Here is a 14,892-nt window from a genome sequence, read left to right on the forward strand (position 1 = left end):
CTTTTTCAAGATTGCTTTGGCTATTTGGGATCTTTTCTGGTTCCATACAAATTTTAGGATTGTTTGTTCTAGCTCTGTGAAGAATGCTGGTGTTATTTTGATAGGAATTGCTCTTCTTTTTTTTAATGTAAGCATTTTCAGCTACAAATTTCTCTCTGAGCACTACTTTTGATGTATTGCATGAGTTTGAGTATGCTGTGTTTTTGTTTTCATTCATTTGAAATTATCTTCTTATCTCTCTTTTAATTTGTTCTTTGACCCACAAGTTAAGAGTGTGTTGTTTTGTTTCCACATATTTGTGAATTTTCCAAGTTTCCTTCTGTGATTGATTTCTAGCTTTATTTCATTGTAGCAGATAACATACTTTGTATGATTTCAGTCTTTTAAAATTCATTGAGACTTGCTTTGTGGACTGGTATGTGGTCTATTCTGGAGAAATTTCCAGTGCGGTTGAGAAGAATGTATATTGTTGTTGGGTGTGGTGTTCCATATATGTCAATTAGGTCTAGTTGGCTTATAGTGTTGTTTTAATCTTCTGTTTCTTTATTGATCTTCTGTGTGGTTGTTCTATCCATTACTGAAATTGCATATTGAAATCTTCAACTATTATTGTAGAATTGTCTATTTATCTCTCAATTCTGCCAGTTTTTGTCTCATATATTTTGGGACTTTGTTGTTAAGTGGATATATGTTTATAACTGTTGTGACATCTTGATGGATTGACCTTCTTATCAATATATTCTTTGTTTTTTGTAATTATTTTTTACTTAAAGTTTATTTAGTCTGCTTTTAGTCTAGCTGTCCCAGCTTTCCTTTGATTATTATCTGCATATTGTAGGGGGTTGAATAGTGACTACAGAAAGATATATTTAAGTCCTAACTCTGATACCTATTTGGAAATAGGGTCTTTGCTGCAGATGTAATTAAGTTAATGGACATAATTAAGTTTGAGATGAGATCATCTTGGTCTTAGGTTGGGTCTTAAATCCAATGGTAGGCGTCCTTGTAAGAGAAAGAAAAGGGATATTTGAAAGACACACACACAGAAGAAGGCCATGTGAAGACGGAGGTGGGGATTGGAGTAATGTACCTATAAGCTATAGAATGCCAAGGATGCCAGCAGCAACCAGAAGCTAGGAGAGAGGCATGGGATGAGTTCTCCCTCAACCTCCAGAAGGAGTTAACCTGACTGACACCTTTATTTTGGACTTCTGGTCTCTAGAACTGCAAGAGAATGAGTTTCCATTGTTTTCAGCTACTTAGTGTGTGGTGATTTGTCATAGGGAACTTGTACACTTGGAATGTATTTTTCCATCCTTTACTTTCAACTTATTTGTGTCTTTGATGCTAAAGTGAATCTCTTGCTGGGGTTCCTAGGTAGCTCAGTTGGTTAAGTGTCTGACTCTTGATTTTGGCTCAGGTCATGGTCTCTGATTTGTAAGTTGAGCCTCGCATCTGGCTCTACACTGACAGCATAGAGCCTGCTTGGGATTGATTCTCTGTCTCCCTCTCTCTCTGCCTGCCCTCCCCCCCATAAATAAACATAAAAAAATTAAGTGAATCTTTTATGTGTTTTTTTTTTAACTTACTTTTTAATCCATTTGGCTATCTCGGTCTTGTTTTTTTTTCTGTCTTGTTTTTATTTTAATTATTTTTTTAATGTTAATTCATCTTTGAGGGAGAGAGAGACAGAGTGCAAGTGGGAGAGGGGCAGACAGAGAGAGGGAGACACGGAATCTGAAGCAGGCTCCAGGCTCTGAGCTGTAAGTACAGAGTCCAACGCGGGACTCGAACCCAGGGACCATGAGATCATGACCTGAGCTGAAGTCGGACATTTAATCAGCGGAGCCACCCAGGTGCCCCTCTGTCTTGTTTTTAAAAATAGCTTTACTGAGTTATAGTTTGCATGCTATACAATTCACCTGCTTAAAATGTACAATTCAATGGTTTTTAGGGTATTGTATTATAAATTTTTTAAAAATCTATAAATAAATACATATTTATTTATGTAGTAAATATGTGTGGTATTTTGTTATATGTATCATATGTTGCAGAATGCATATAACAAAATTTGTCAATTTAACCATTTTTAAGTAGAAAATTCAGTGATATTAATTACATTCACAATGTTATACAACCATCACCACTTTTATTTCAGAACTTTTTTTATTACCCCAAACAGAAACTCTGTAATCATTGAGCAATATTTCCTCATTGCCTTCCCATCAACCCCCACTTTAATCTCTAATCTACTTGCTGTCTACCTATACCTAGTATAGGTACCTAGTATAAGTGGAACCATACAACATTTATCCTTTTCTGTCCAGCATAAACTTATTGTAATGCCTTCAAGATTCATCCATGTTGTAGCATCAGAACTTCACTTCTTTTTAAGGCAAAATAACATTCCATTGTGCATATATATCATATTTTGTTTATCCATTCATCTGTTGATGAACACTTGCATTGTTTCCACTTTTTGGCTATTGTGAATAATGCTATAATGAACATTGTCATACAAATATCTATTTGAGTGCCTGCTTCCAATTTCTTTCTTTCTTTAAAAAAATTTTTTTTTTAATATTTACTTTTGAGAGAGAGAGACAGAGCACAAGCAGGGGAGGGGCAGAGAGAGAGGGAGACACAGAATCTGAAGCATGCTCCAAGCTCTGAGCTGTCAGCACAGAGCGCAATGTGGGGCTCGAACTCCTAAACTGAGAGATCATGACCTGAGCCAAAATCAGACGCTTAACCGACTGAGCCACCCAGGCACCCCTGTTTTTTTTTTAATGTTTATTTATTTTTGAGACAGAGAGAACATGGGCGGGGGAGGGGAGAGAAGGGGAACAGAGGATCCAAAGCCGGCTCTGCACTGACAGCAGTGAGCCTGATGTGGGGCTTGAAATCATGAACCGCGGGACCCTGACCTGAGTGGAAGTCAAGACACTCAACTGACTAAGCCACCCAAGCGCCCCTCTTTCTTTCTTTTGTTATCTGTGTATAGTTGGCACAAATGTTACCTGTGACCCAATGTTACATTACAATCAGGTATAAAACATAGTGATTTCACAATTTTATATATTATGTTATGTCACCATAAGTGTACACCACATGTGTCCCCATACATTGCTATTGCAATATCATCGACTATTCCTTATGTTATGCCTTTTCTTCCCATGACGTATTCATTCTGTAACTGCAAGTCTGTATCTTCCACTCTCCTTTACCCATTTTGCCCAACTCCCCACAGCCTCTCCCCATTTCTTTGGGGGATATATATATATATATATATATATATATATATGTATATATATATATATGGAATTGCTGAATTAGATTGTAATTATTGTTTTTTTTTGGTGGCCAAACATAACATAAAATTTATAATTTTAACCATTTTTAAGTGTGCAGTTCAGTGGCATTAACTACATTCAGACTGGTATGCAACCATCACTACCATCCATCTCTAGAACTTTTTCATCTTCTTGATACAATATTTCAGTGAAATGTTGTTAAGTGTGGCAGATCTTGGAAGTAGAGAAGTTATAGATGAAAGTAAGTTTGTATAGTTTGGCACTAGGAATTATAATTGGTCTCTGCCAATTCGCATTTTTTTTCTGTGATGGAATGACTGGGAGCATTCACAAGGTTTATGGTAACATGAGGAATTGCTGAAATTTGTATGTTGAGTGTCTGACCACATGCCAACAAGAAGGGAAAAATCGTTCTATAAAGTCTTCATGGTAAAAAACAAAAAACAAATCTAAGATTTCACAAGTCTTGTTGTATCACTCAAGTTCTTACTGTTGGTGAATCTAATTTGGGAGGACAAGGAAAAGAAGTGCTATTTGTTGGTTGGGATCTGAGATGCTGGTACAAATTTGTGGGGCAGACACAAGCTTGTCACTTCTTGATGATGCAAGTTCCCAGATAGATTCTGACAGGCAAGGGGTATAGGGGGGCTGATACTGTCCCTACTTCTGTGCAGAGTGCCTTCGAGAGCCAGACTGTCACACACGTCTAAGATTATGGCCTCCAATATGCTTGCATTTCTGACAAGTTTGGCCACAGGTGTTTGCTGTGACTCCTTTGACACCAACTTTTGGCACTTCTCAAACCTATGCATTTGGGATATATTAAAAATATCTAATTATGAGTCAAGAGTTTGAATCAGGACTTCTCTCAGCTTCAAGTAGCAAAGGTAACTAAACAAGAGGATATTATTTTACATAAAACAAGTCTAGCAGCAGAGAAGCAAGGAAGCATCAGGGTTGGTTAACTCATGCAATGATATCACTGAGGGCCCAGAATCTCCTCTATGCAAAAGCTGGGGCATAGACTGGGAGAAAGTGGTGCTCTGAGACTTAGAATGCAGGCATTTGGGTGAATTCAGATAAATCTGAGAAACTTGAACCTCTATGTCCACCTTAGGGTCTCCTTCCTTCCCAGTCTTTCTTTTTCTCTTCTCTTCTCTTCTCTTCTCTTCTCTTCTCTTCTCTTCTCTTCTCTTCTCTCTTTTCTTTCTTTCTTTCTTTCTTTCTTTCTTTCTTTCTTTCTTTCTTTCTTTCTTTCTTTCTTATTTTAAGATAGTTTAAGGCTCATATAAGTTGCAAAAATAGTTGTATAAATGGAATTATACAGTATGTAACACTTTGAGATCCATCCAAATTGTTGTGTGCAATAAGTTTGTTCTTTTTTCATGGAAGAGTAGTATTTCATTCCCCTGAGACTTCTTTGCCAACCCAAAACACTCCTTCTTTCCATGTCTGAGGAGACTAGCTTCTCCTTGATCGAAGACACTGTAGTGAATCATCGCAAGCAGTTCCTTGTCTGATCTGGGAGAAGATAGATTATAACCTCCCCCACCCGAAATGCAAGAATTTGGAAATTTATATTGTCAGAGACATGAGAATATGTTTGGGAATGAATTCTGTAAGTGCTGATTTTGAACAGAACTTAACATTGGACTGGGCTGAAATGATCAACAGGGGAACATTTACCAGAGTTTTCAGATACAATGTGTAGCTCAAGCAGCAGTTTGGATGACTGAAAAATGGACTGAATGATGGCTTACTTTCAGTAGGTTTAGATGTCACTTTCCTTGGTATAATTTCAAGGAAGGAACCCAAAAGCTTCAGGAGTAGGAAAAGTTGTCCCAGAGGACACTCTTCACTAAGACATTGAGAACTGCTCTGAGGAGGGGATCACCAGCATCATTAAAAAGCTCATTGCAAGCTGCTGTCTGCATATCACAGATGATGGTAGGAGAGTCCACCATTGAATGGGTTCCTGGATTTCATGCCAGAGTAATAGAGGCCAGGTGTCAGTGCTTAACCATCAGAGACTAGGTGAATACAGTTACTGAAAAGGGCAATAGGACTAGAGCGGAAATCAGAATGTTTTAACTTACATAGGTCTTTGGTAGTGGCAATTAATCATGGTGAATTAAATAGATGGGCATCTTACTTAAGTAATTTTTGATCTATACAATCAGAAAAACTCTAGTTCTAGTAGACAGAGGCCTGCCTTGAGTCACCACATGAGCCATAGACTTTTATTCAGTGTAGGAATAGAAGCCAGGACCTTGAATGAAGAGGAGGTTGGGTCTTCATGAGAATAGACTCTGACACAGCTAAAACTTTATCCTATAACTCTTCCTCCCCCTTTTTTTCCTCCACGAAAGGAACCAGCTGACATTTTCCAGAGTTAAGAGGCATGAGAGAAAGGAAATTTCCCTTTTAGAAGTTCCTATGTATTAGCTATGAGTATGCCAATCTCTGTGGGCACTCAAGCCATTAAAATCCATTGGTCAGAGTGGTTGTCATGAAGGTCTCATGGTTAATCCAGTTTTGGCTCTAGTACACTGTATGATTTCTGAATGCGTAGTTGGAACAGACATACCTGGCAACCGGAAGAATATGCATATTGGCTCTCTGATCTATGGAGTGAAACATAATAGTAAAAATTCTTAATGGAGAGGTGCCTGAGTGGCTAGTTGGTTAAGTGTCCGATTTCGGCTCAGGTCATGATCTCATGGTTTGTGAGTTTGAGCCCCGTGTCGGGGTCTGTGTTGACAGCTCAGAGCCTGGAGCCTGCTTCGGATTCTGTGTCTCCCTCTCTCTCTGCCCTTCCCCTGCTCATGCTCTGTTTTTCTCTGTCTCTCAAAAATAAATAAATGATAAAAAAAAAGTCTTGATGGAAGTTCTGTAACTGCCTTTTCTTACCACAACAAATAAACCAAAAGCATTACCACATTCCTGGAAGGATTGCAGAGATTAGAGCTACATCAGAGACTTGAAAGATACAGAGATAGTGATTCCTATCACTTTCCTATTTAACCTGCTATTTAGCCTGTAAAGGATGATGGCTTTTGTGTATTTTTATAAACACACGTTATTGTAAATGCAATCAGGTAGTGACTAAATTATAGCTACTGTTGTAGATGTGTCCTCTTTATTTTTATGTTTTATATGTGGCCTCTTTAATGGAGCATATCAACATGCAGCTCTAGCTTTTGCAGTTGTTGGTCTGGCAAGTGCTTTTTTCTCAGTAACACTTGACAAAAAGCATCACAAACATATTGTTTTCACCTAGAAGTAGCAGCAGCATACTTTCAGTGTCTTTCCTTGGGGCTATGTAAAGTCTCCTGTTCTCTGTCATCCTTTGCAGAGGCTTCATTACAATTGTAACATTACATTGATTTGATTTGGTGGGCTAGAAGTGTCAAGAACCCTAGATGTAGTAGTAAGACACATGTATGCCAGTGGATGGGAAATATTCTTCCAGAAAATTTAGGTCTTACCACTTTGGTGAAGTTGCCAGGAGTCCAGTAGTAACGGACCATATCAGAATATCCTTTCTGAAATAAGAGGCAAACTGCACCTTTAGGTGCTAAGAAAGAAATAAAACACTTGGGCCTGTTTGGATTTTACAGGCAAGATATATCACATTTGTATTGCTCGGTCCCTTAAACCAGTTTCAAGTAGGTCCCGAAGCAAGAGAAGATTCTGCAATAGGCCTAGGCTGCAGGGCAAGCTTCTCTGCCCATGTGGGCCATATGACCCAGGACAGACAATGTTATTAATATCTGTGACACATATACTATATGGATCCAGTCAAATGCCGAATAGTAGAATCCCAGTGCAAAACTCTAGGATTTTAGAGGAAAATTATGCCCCCCTCTTCTACCAATAACTATTTTCCCTTTGAGAAATAGCTCCTGTTTGCTCCTGAATTGTGGTTGAAACTAAATTCCTGACCAGGAAATACCAACTGAAATATAGGCTTTGAACAGGTGACCAATATATGGTATTCCCATAGTCAGAATTGATAGATTCAGGAATCAAAGGGTGGTTGACATACGAAAGCTTTTTGATTTCTATCTTTACAACTTTATATTTTACTAGTTTAATGCAAGTATTTTCCAAGTGAGGAATGTTTCCATCAGACAATAGAGATAATAATTCCAGTGAATTGGTAGTTGGGGCTGCCATTTGAACATTTTATTTTTTTTAATTTTTAAATTTTTTATTTAAAAAATTTTTTAATGCTTATTTTTGAGAGAGAGAGACAGAGTGTGAGCAGGGGAGGGCAGAGAGAGAGGAAGACACTGAATCTGAAGCAGGCTCCAGGCTCTGAGCTGTCAGCACAGAGCCCGACACAGGGCTCGAACTCACAAACCGTGAGATCATGGCTTGAGCTGAAGTCGGACACTTAACCAACTGAGCCACCCAGGGGCCCCACGAACATTCTAAATTTCTCAAGCTATTAAACCAACAGGCAAAGAAAAGAATTACTGTATTGATTGAGTGATTGGTCCCAATTATTAGGTGGAAATGGGATTCCTGATACAGAAAAGGTTAAGAAAGGACTGTGTTTGCAATCTGGAAATTCTATGGGGCTCATTTTAGTATTGTTCTAGTAAAATTTAATGGTAGACTATATGCATTAGTTAGGGTTCCCCAGACAAACAAAACCATCAGGGTGTGTGTGTGTGTGTGTGTGTGTGTGTGTGTGTGTGTATAAAGGGAATTATCATAAGGATTTGGCTCACACAATTATGGAGATGTCCTAAGATCTCCAGTTGGCAAGATGGAGACCCAAGAGAACTGATGTGTAAGTTTGAGTCCAAAGGCCTGAGAACCAGGAGAAATGATGATGTAAATTCTATTCTCAAAGCACACAGATTGAAGACTCAAGAAGAGCTGATGTTTCAGGCCGAGTCCAAAGGCCAGAAAAACAAAACAATGTTCTAGCTCAAGTAATGGGAGGAGGAAGAGTGCTCTCTTATTCAGATTTTTTGTTATATTTAGGTCTTCCATTGACTGGATAAGGCCCACCAACATTAGGGTGAGCAATCTGCTATATTTTACCTAGAGTTTACCTATTCAAATGTTAATCTCATAACCTATTCAAATGTTAATCTCATGCAGAAACATCTTACAGATATACTTAGAGTAATGTTTGCTCAAATGTCTGGTAATCTGTAGCCCAGTCAAGTTGACACACAAAATTAACTATCACACTACAACAACCCACTAAGGACTGAGAATAAAGTCTTTCAGGAATAAAGGTTTGGACCACCTGGCAGGTATGGGACTCCAATCAGTTGATGTGCTGGGTGAGGGAAAAGTAAATATTGGCTCTGTATTGAAAAGAGAGAGTTATAAATATCAACTATGGCCTTATGACCAGTAACAGAAATGAGGACAGTAAGAGCTATGCTTATTTTCTTTCTATTTCTGTTAGTTTTCTAGGAGTGCTGTAAGAAATTACCACAAATTTGGTAGATTAAAACAACTGAAATTCCTTCACAGTTGTGGAGGCTAGAAATCCAAAATCAAGGTGTTGGCAAGGCCATGCTTTCTGTTTGAAGTCTCCATGGAAGACTTCTTTGCTTCTTTCTAGTTCTTGTGTTTGCTGGCAATCTTTGGCATTCTTTTTTTTTTTTTTTAAGTTTCTTTATTTATTTTGAAAGAGACAGAGAGAGAGTGCAAGTAGGGGAGGGGCAGAGAGAGAGGGAGAATCTCAAGCAGGCTCGATGTGGTTAGCATGGAGCCCAAAGTGGGGCTCGAACCTAGGAAACTATGAGATCATGACCTGAGCTCAAATCAAGAGCTCCCCAACTGACTGAGGCACCCAGGCATCCCAATCCTTGGCATTCTTGTCCTATAGGGCACCCCTTCAAATCTGGCCTTCTTTATCTTATGGCCTTCTTATGTCTGTGTCCAAATTTACTTCTCCCTTCTCTTTTAAGGACACCAGTCACTAGATTTAGGACCCAATCTTTTCCAGTATGGCTTCATCTTAACTTGACTGCATCTACAAAGAGTCTTTTTTCACGAGTTAGGACTTCTACACATCCTTTTGGAGAACATAATACAACATGGAGCACTTATTATGCATAGTATCAGTTGTACTCCTCCTTCTCCTTTCTCCTATTATTTTATATATGGAGTGTTGGTGGTTGTTTGAGTCTTCTTTTTTTCTTGGTCAGTCTAGCAAAACATCTGTCAGTTTTGTTGGTGGTTGTTAACTTTAAAGTAGGTTATTGGGCATCCAGGAGAGATTGTGGCTGAATCAGAAACGGAATTAATATCTTCCAGATATGTATGTGGTAATGAATAGGACTTTTGTGACTTTTGTTTATGGGAGAGAGAGAAGGTGAATGTGTCTTCATTTTAAGTGGCATAGTTGCATTCTCCCAGGCAGATGCACAATGGTTATTTCTTTGTTATGTGAAGTTTAAATATGGAGGAACCGTGAGAATGGTGCTGAGTCCCCAGAAGAGTAGAATATTCCTGTTATTTGTGGGAGACTAATGACAGACCAACTGATGAGAGGAGAAGCCATTTTTTGTTTGATTCTATTGGAGCTTCCTGCAGCTTCTGGGTTCCTACTCAGGCAGGGTGATTCCAGAGGCTGCGGCAGTAGTGTGTGCCCTGCCTGCACTCATGGAGCTCTGACTTTGACAGTGGTAGGCAACATTGGGTAGCTGGTCTCCTGCAGCTTCAGTGTGAGTGTGGGTTCCTGGCTTACTGTGAAACAGCAGAAGTTCCAACATCAGCTGCTCAAGGGCACAGTGATTATAGGTCCTAGGTAATATCATTTTCTCTTTTTCTCCTTTAATCCTATGGAGGCAGGTCATGTTTTCCCATAGTCATTAATTTCTCTTTGCTTCTGCAGCCTTTCTGACACTTTTGCAAACAATTTGCTGTATTAAATTCCTACCGTTTGAATATTTGGAGTGATTTATGTTTTCCTAAGTGGATACTGATACACTTTTCTTCTTGGATACACAGCTAGGCTACAGTCCCCACTCCCCCCGCCTTTGATTAGATGTGGCTGAATTCTAGATGATGGAATGTAACTGAGTAATATGTGCCATTTTGGGGCCAAAACTTTTGAGAGGTGAGTATGACCCTCTCTGCACTTTTCCCTGCTTCCTTCAGCTATACAGAGATAACCTTAGGGTGATCATGGAACAGCAGCACGAGTCCCCAAATCAGCACATGGAGGATAATGTTAAACTATTACATGAATGGGAAATAAAACTTTTTAAAAATATATTTATTTATTTTTGAGAGAGAGAGCCCGTACACGTGGGGGAGGGGAAGAGAGAGACAGGGAAACACAGAATCTGAAGCAGGCTCCAGGCTCTAAGCTGTCAGCTGAGAGTCTGATGCGGGGCTCGAACCCACGAACTGTGAGACCATGACCTGAGCCGAAGTTGGATGCTTAACTGACTGAGCCACCCAGGCACCCCTGAATGGGAAATAAAACTTAACTGTATTAGAGTCTTTATAAGTTTTGGGTCTAGTTGTTATAGCAGACAGTGTTACTCTAGTAAAGTTACTCTCCAAATATTGTACATATTTGTAGGCTTTGTAAAGCAGCCAGAAATTCGTTCATAGTAGTAGAATAATAGGTGAATAATGAAACCACTTTATTTCTGGGGCAAGGATTTACTTATTATATCTTACTTACGGTTGGAATAAAATTCTTACTAGTTTTGAATGGCCCTAAGTATTTCTGAACAAATGGGCAGATAAACAAACATATATGCAAAATAACTGTGTTCTAAACATGGCAGACACATATATGACACAGTGGTCTCCAAAGTGGAATGTGTCTACTTTGAGGAATACCAATTTAAACATATCGGGGGGTGGGGGTGCCTAGGTGGCTCAGTTGGTTAAGCATCTGACTTCAGGTCATGCTCTCGCAGTTCTTGAATATTGGGTTGTTTGCTGTCAGCACAGAGCCCACTTCAGATCCTCTGTTTCCCTTGCTTGCTGTCCCTCCCCGCCCCCCCCCCCCCCCCCCGCACACTGTCTCAAAAATAAAATAAAAACATTAAAAAAATTTACATCTAGGGATACAGAAGATGATCTATTGGAGTGAGGAAAGAAAGTAGGCAAAAATTTTCCATATATTATATATCTTATACCCATACACAGGCATACCTCGTTTTATTGCACTTCGCTTTTTTACACCTCACAGATAATGCTTTTTTTTTGTTTTTTTGTTTTTTTCAATTGAAGGTTTGTGGCAACCTATGCTGGGCAAGTCCCTTGGTGCCATTTTTCCAATATCATTTGCTCACTTCATGTCTCTGTGTCACATTTTGGAACTTCCCACAATATTTCAAGCTTTCTCATCATTATTGTGTGTTATGGTAATCTGTGATCAGTGACCTTTGATGTTACCACATGGACCACACCCAAATAGATAGTGGACTTAATCGATAAATGATGTGTGTGTTCTGACTGTTCCACTGACTAGCTGTTCCTCCATTTCTCTCCCTCTACTAGGTGCCTCCGTATTCCCCCCCAGACACAACAATATTGAAATTAGGCCAGTTAATTACCCTACAATGGCCTCTAAGTGTTCAAGTGAAAGGAAGAGTCACATACCTCTCACTTAAATCAAAAGCTAGAAATGATTCATCTTAGTGAGGAAGGCAGGTGGAAAGCTGAGATAGGCTGAAAGCTAGGCTTTTTTCACCAGTTAGCCAAATTGTGAATGTAAAGGAAAAGTTTCTGAAAGAAATTAAAGGTGCTAACCCAGTGAACACATAAATGATAAGAAAGTGTAACCACTTTATTGCTGATATGGAGAAAGTTTTTGTGGTCTGGATAGAAGATCAAGCCACCCACAATATTCCCTTAAACTGAAGACTAATCCTAAGCAAAGTCCTGACTCTCTTCAATTTTATGAAGGCTGAGAGAGGTGAGGAAGTTGCAGAAAAAAAAAAAAATTGAAGATAGCATAAGGTGTCTCATGAGGTTTAAGGAGAGAAGCTGTCTCCATGACATCAAAGTGCAAGGTGAAGTTGTAAGTGCTGTTGTGGAAGCTGCAGCAAGTTGTTCAGATCTTCGTAAGATCATTACTGAAGGTGGCTACACTAAACAACAGATTTTCAATATAGACAAAATAGCCTTCTATTGGAAGAAGATGCTATTCAGACTTTTCATTCAGAGGTCAACGCTCAGCCTCAAAGCTTCAAAGGAAAGGTTGACTTTCTTGTTATGTGCTAATGTAGCTGGAGACTTTAAGTTGAAGCCAATACTCATTTACCATTCTGAATATCCTAGCTCCCTGAAGAATGATTCTAAATCTACTCTGTCTGTGCTGTATAAATGGAACAACAAAGGCTGGATGACAGCATATCTGTTTACAACATGGTTTACTGAGTATTTTAAGGCTACTGTTGAGGCTGACTGCTCAGAAAAAAAATTCCTTTCAAAATATTGCTGCTCATTGACAATGCACATGGTTATACAAGGGCTCTGATGGAGATGTACAATGAGATTAATATTGTTTTTGTGCCTGCTAACATAACATCGATCTTGTTGCTCATGGATCAAGGAAAAATTTAGACTTTCAAGTTTTATGATTAAAAATATGTTTCATAAAGCTATATCTGTCATAGATAGTGATAACCCTGATAGATTTGGTCAAAGTATGTTGAAAACCTTCTGGAAAACATTCACCATTCTGAATGCCATTTGTAATTCATGGGAAGAGGTCAAAATATCAACATGGACAGGAGTTTAGAAGAAGCTGATTCCAACCCTCATGGATGACTTTGAGGAGTTCCAGACTTCAGTGGAGGAAGTCACTGCAAATGTGGTAGAAATAGCAAGAGAACTAGAATTTTCTATCTATTTCTGGTGAAGATGCTGTGAAGATTGTTGTAATGACAAAAAAAAAGGATTTAGAATATTACATCAACTTGAATTGACAAAGCAGCTGCAGAGTTTGAGAGGATTGACTAATTCTGAAAGAACTTCAGTGGGTAAAACGCTATCAAACATAATTGCATGCTACAGAGAAATCATTTGTGAAAGAGAAGAGTCAGTAGATACATAAAACTTCATTGTTGTCTTCTTTTAAGAAATTGCCACAAGGCGCCTAGGTGACTCAGTAGGTTTAGCAGCTGACTTCCGCTCAGGTGATGATCTAATACTTCGTGGTTTTGAGCCCCAGAGCCCCAAATGGGCTCTGTGCTGACAGCTAGGAGCCTGGAGCCTGCTTTGGATTCTGTGTCTCCCTCTCTCTCTGCCCCTCCCCGACTCGCGCTGTCTCTACCTCTTATAAATAAACTTAAAAAAGATTAAAAAAAAAAAAAAGAAATTGCCACAGCCACCTGAACCTTCAGCAACCACCACCCTGATCAGTCAGCAGATTTCAGTATGGAGACCAGACCCTCCACCAGCAAAAAGATTACAACTCCCTGAGAGCTCAGATGATGGTGAGCATTTTTTTTTTTTTAGCAATAAAGTACTTTTTAAATTAAGGTATGTACTTTTTTTTTTTTTTTTAATTTTTTTTTTCAACGTTTATTTTATTTTTGGGACAGAAAGAGACAGAGCATGAACGGGGAAGGGGCAGAGAGAGAGGGAGACACAGAATCGGAAGCAGACTCCAGGCTCCGAGCCATCAGCCCAGAGCCCGACGCGGGGCTCGAACTCACAGACCGCGAGATCGTGACCTGGCTGAAGTCGGACGCTTAACCGACTGCGCCACCCAGGCGCCCCAAGGTATGTACTTTTTTTAGACATAATGCTATTGCACACTTAAAAGTCTACAGTATAGTATAAACATAACTTTTATATGCATGGGGAAGCCGAAAATTCATTTATCTCACTTCACTGCAATACTTGCTTAATTTGGTGGTCTGGAACCAAACCCGCAATATCCCTGAGGTATGTCTGTAATTTCAATTAAGTAAATTATATTACACATACAACATGGTAGTACATATATAATTTATACACAAATAAGTACATATATCAGAAGTGCATGTTCAAAAATTTTGAACCAAAAGGATGTATAATCAAAACCATTTAGAGACTATTGGCAAACTGCATTGAGTAATCTTGAAATAGTATTAGCAAGATGATGGTGTTGTAAAGTCACAATGTATTTAATAAGAGGATGGATGGATAAGACAGTGTTTAACATAAAGAAATACTACAGGGTTCCTGGGTGGCTCAGTCAGTTAAGTGACTGACTCTTGATTTCGGCTCAGGTCATGATCTCATGAACTATGATCTATGAACTATGCATCCTGCTTGGGATTCTCTCTCTCCCTCTGTCTTTGCCTCTCTCTCTCAAAATAAATAAATAAACATTAAAAAAAAAACGAAAAAAATTCCCTCATTAAAAAGAGAAATACATTCAGTATTAGATTATAGTTTTAGTTGTATGTCTTAACTTCCTCTGTAATACTGGACAAGTTTCTACTTAATCAGTCCTGGCTTCATTTTCTTCTTCTTTTTTTAAAAATTATTTTTAATTAAAAAAACTTTTTTTGATGTTTTTATTTATTTTTGAGACAGAGAGGAAGCACCAGCTGGGGAGGGGTAGAGAGAGAGGGGGACAGGA

Source organism: Felis catus, chromosome D3, assembly GCF_018350175.1.
Source record: "Felis catus isolate Fca126 chromosome D3, F.catus_Fca126_mat1.0, whole genome shotgun sequence".
Lineage (NCBI taxonomy): Eukaryota > Metazoa > Chordata > Mammalia > Carnivora > Felidae > Felis > Felis catus.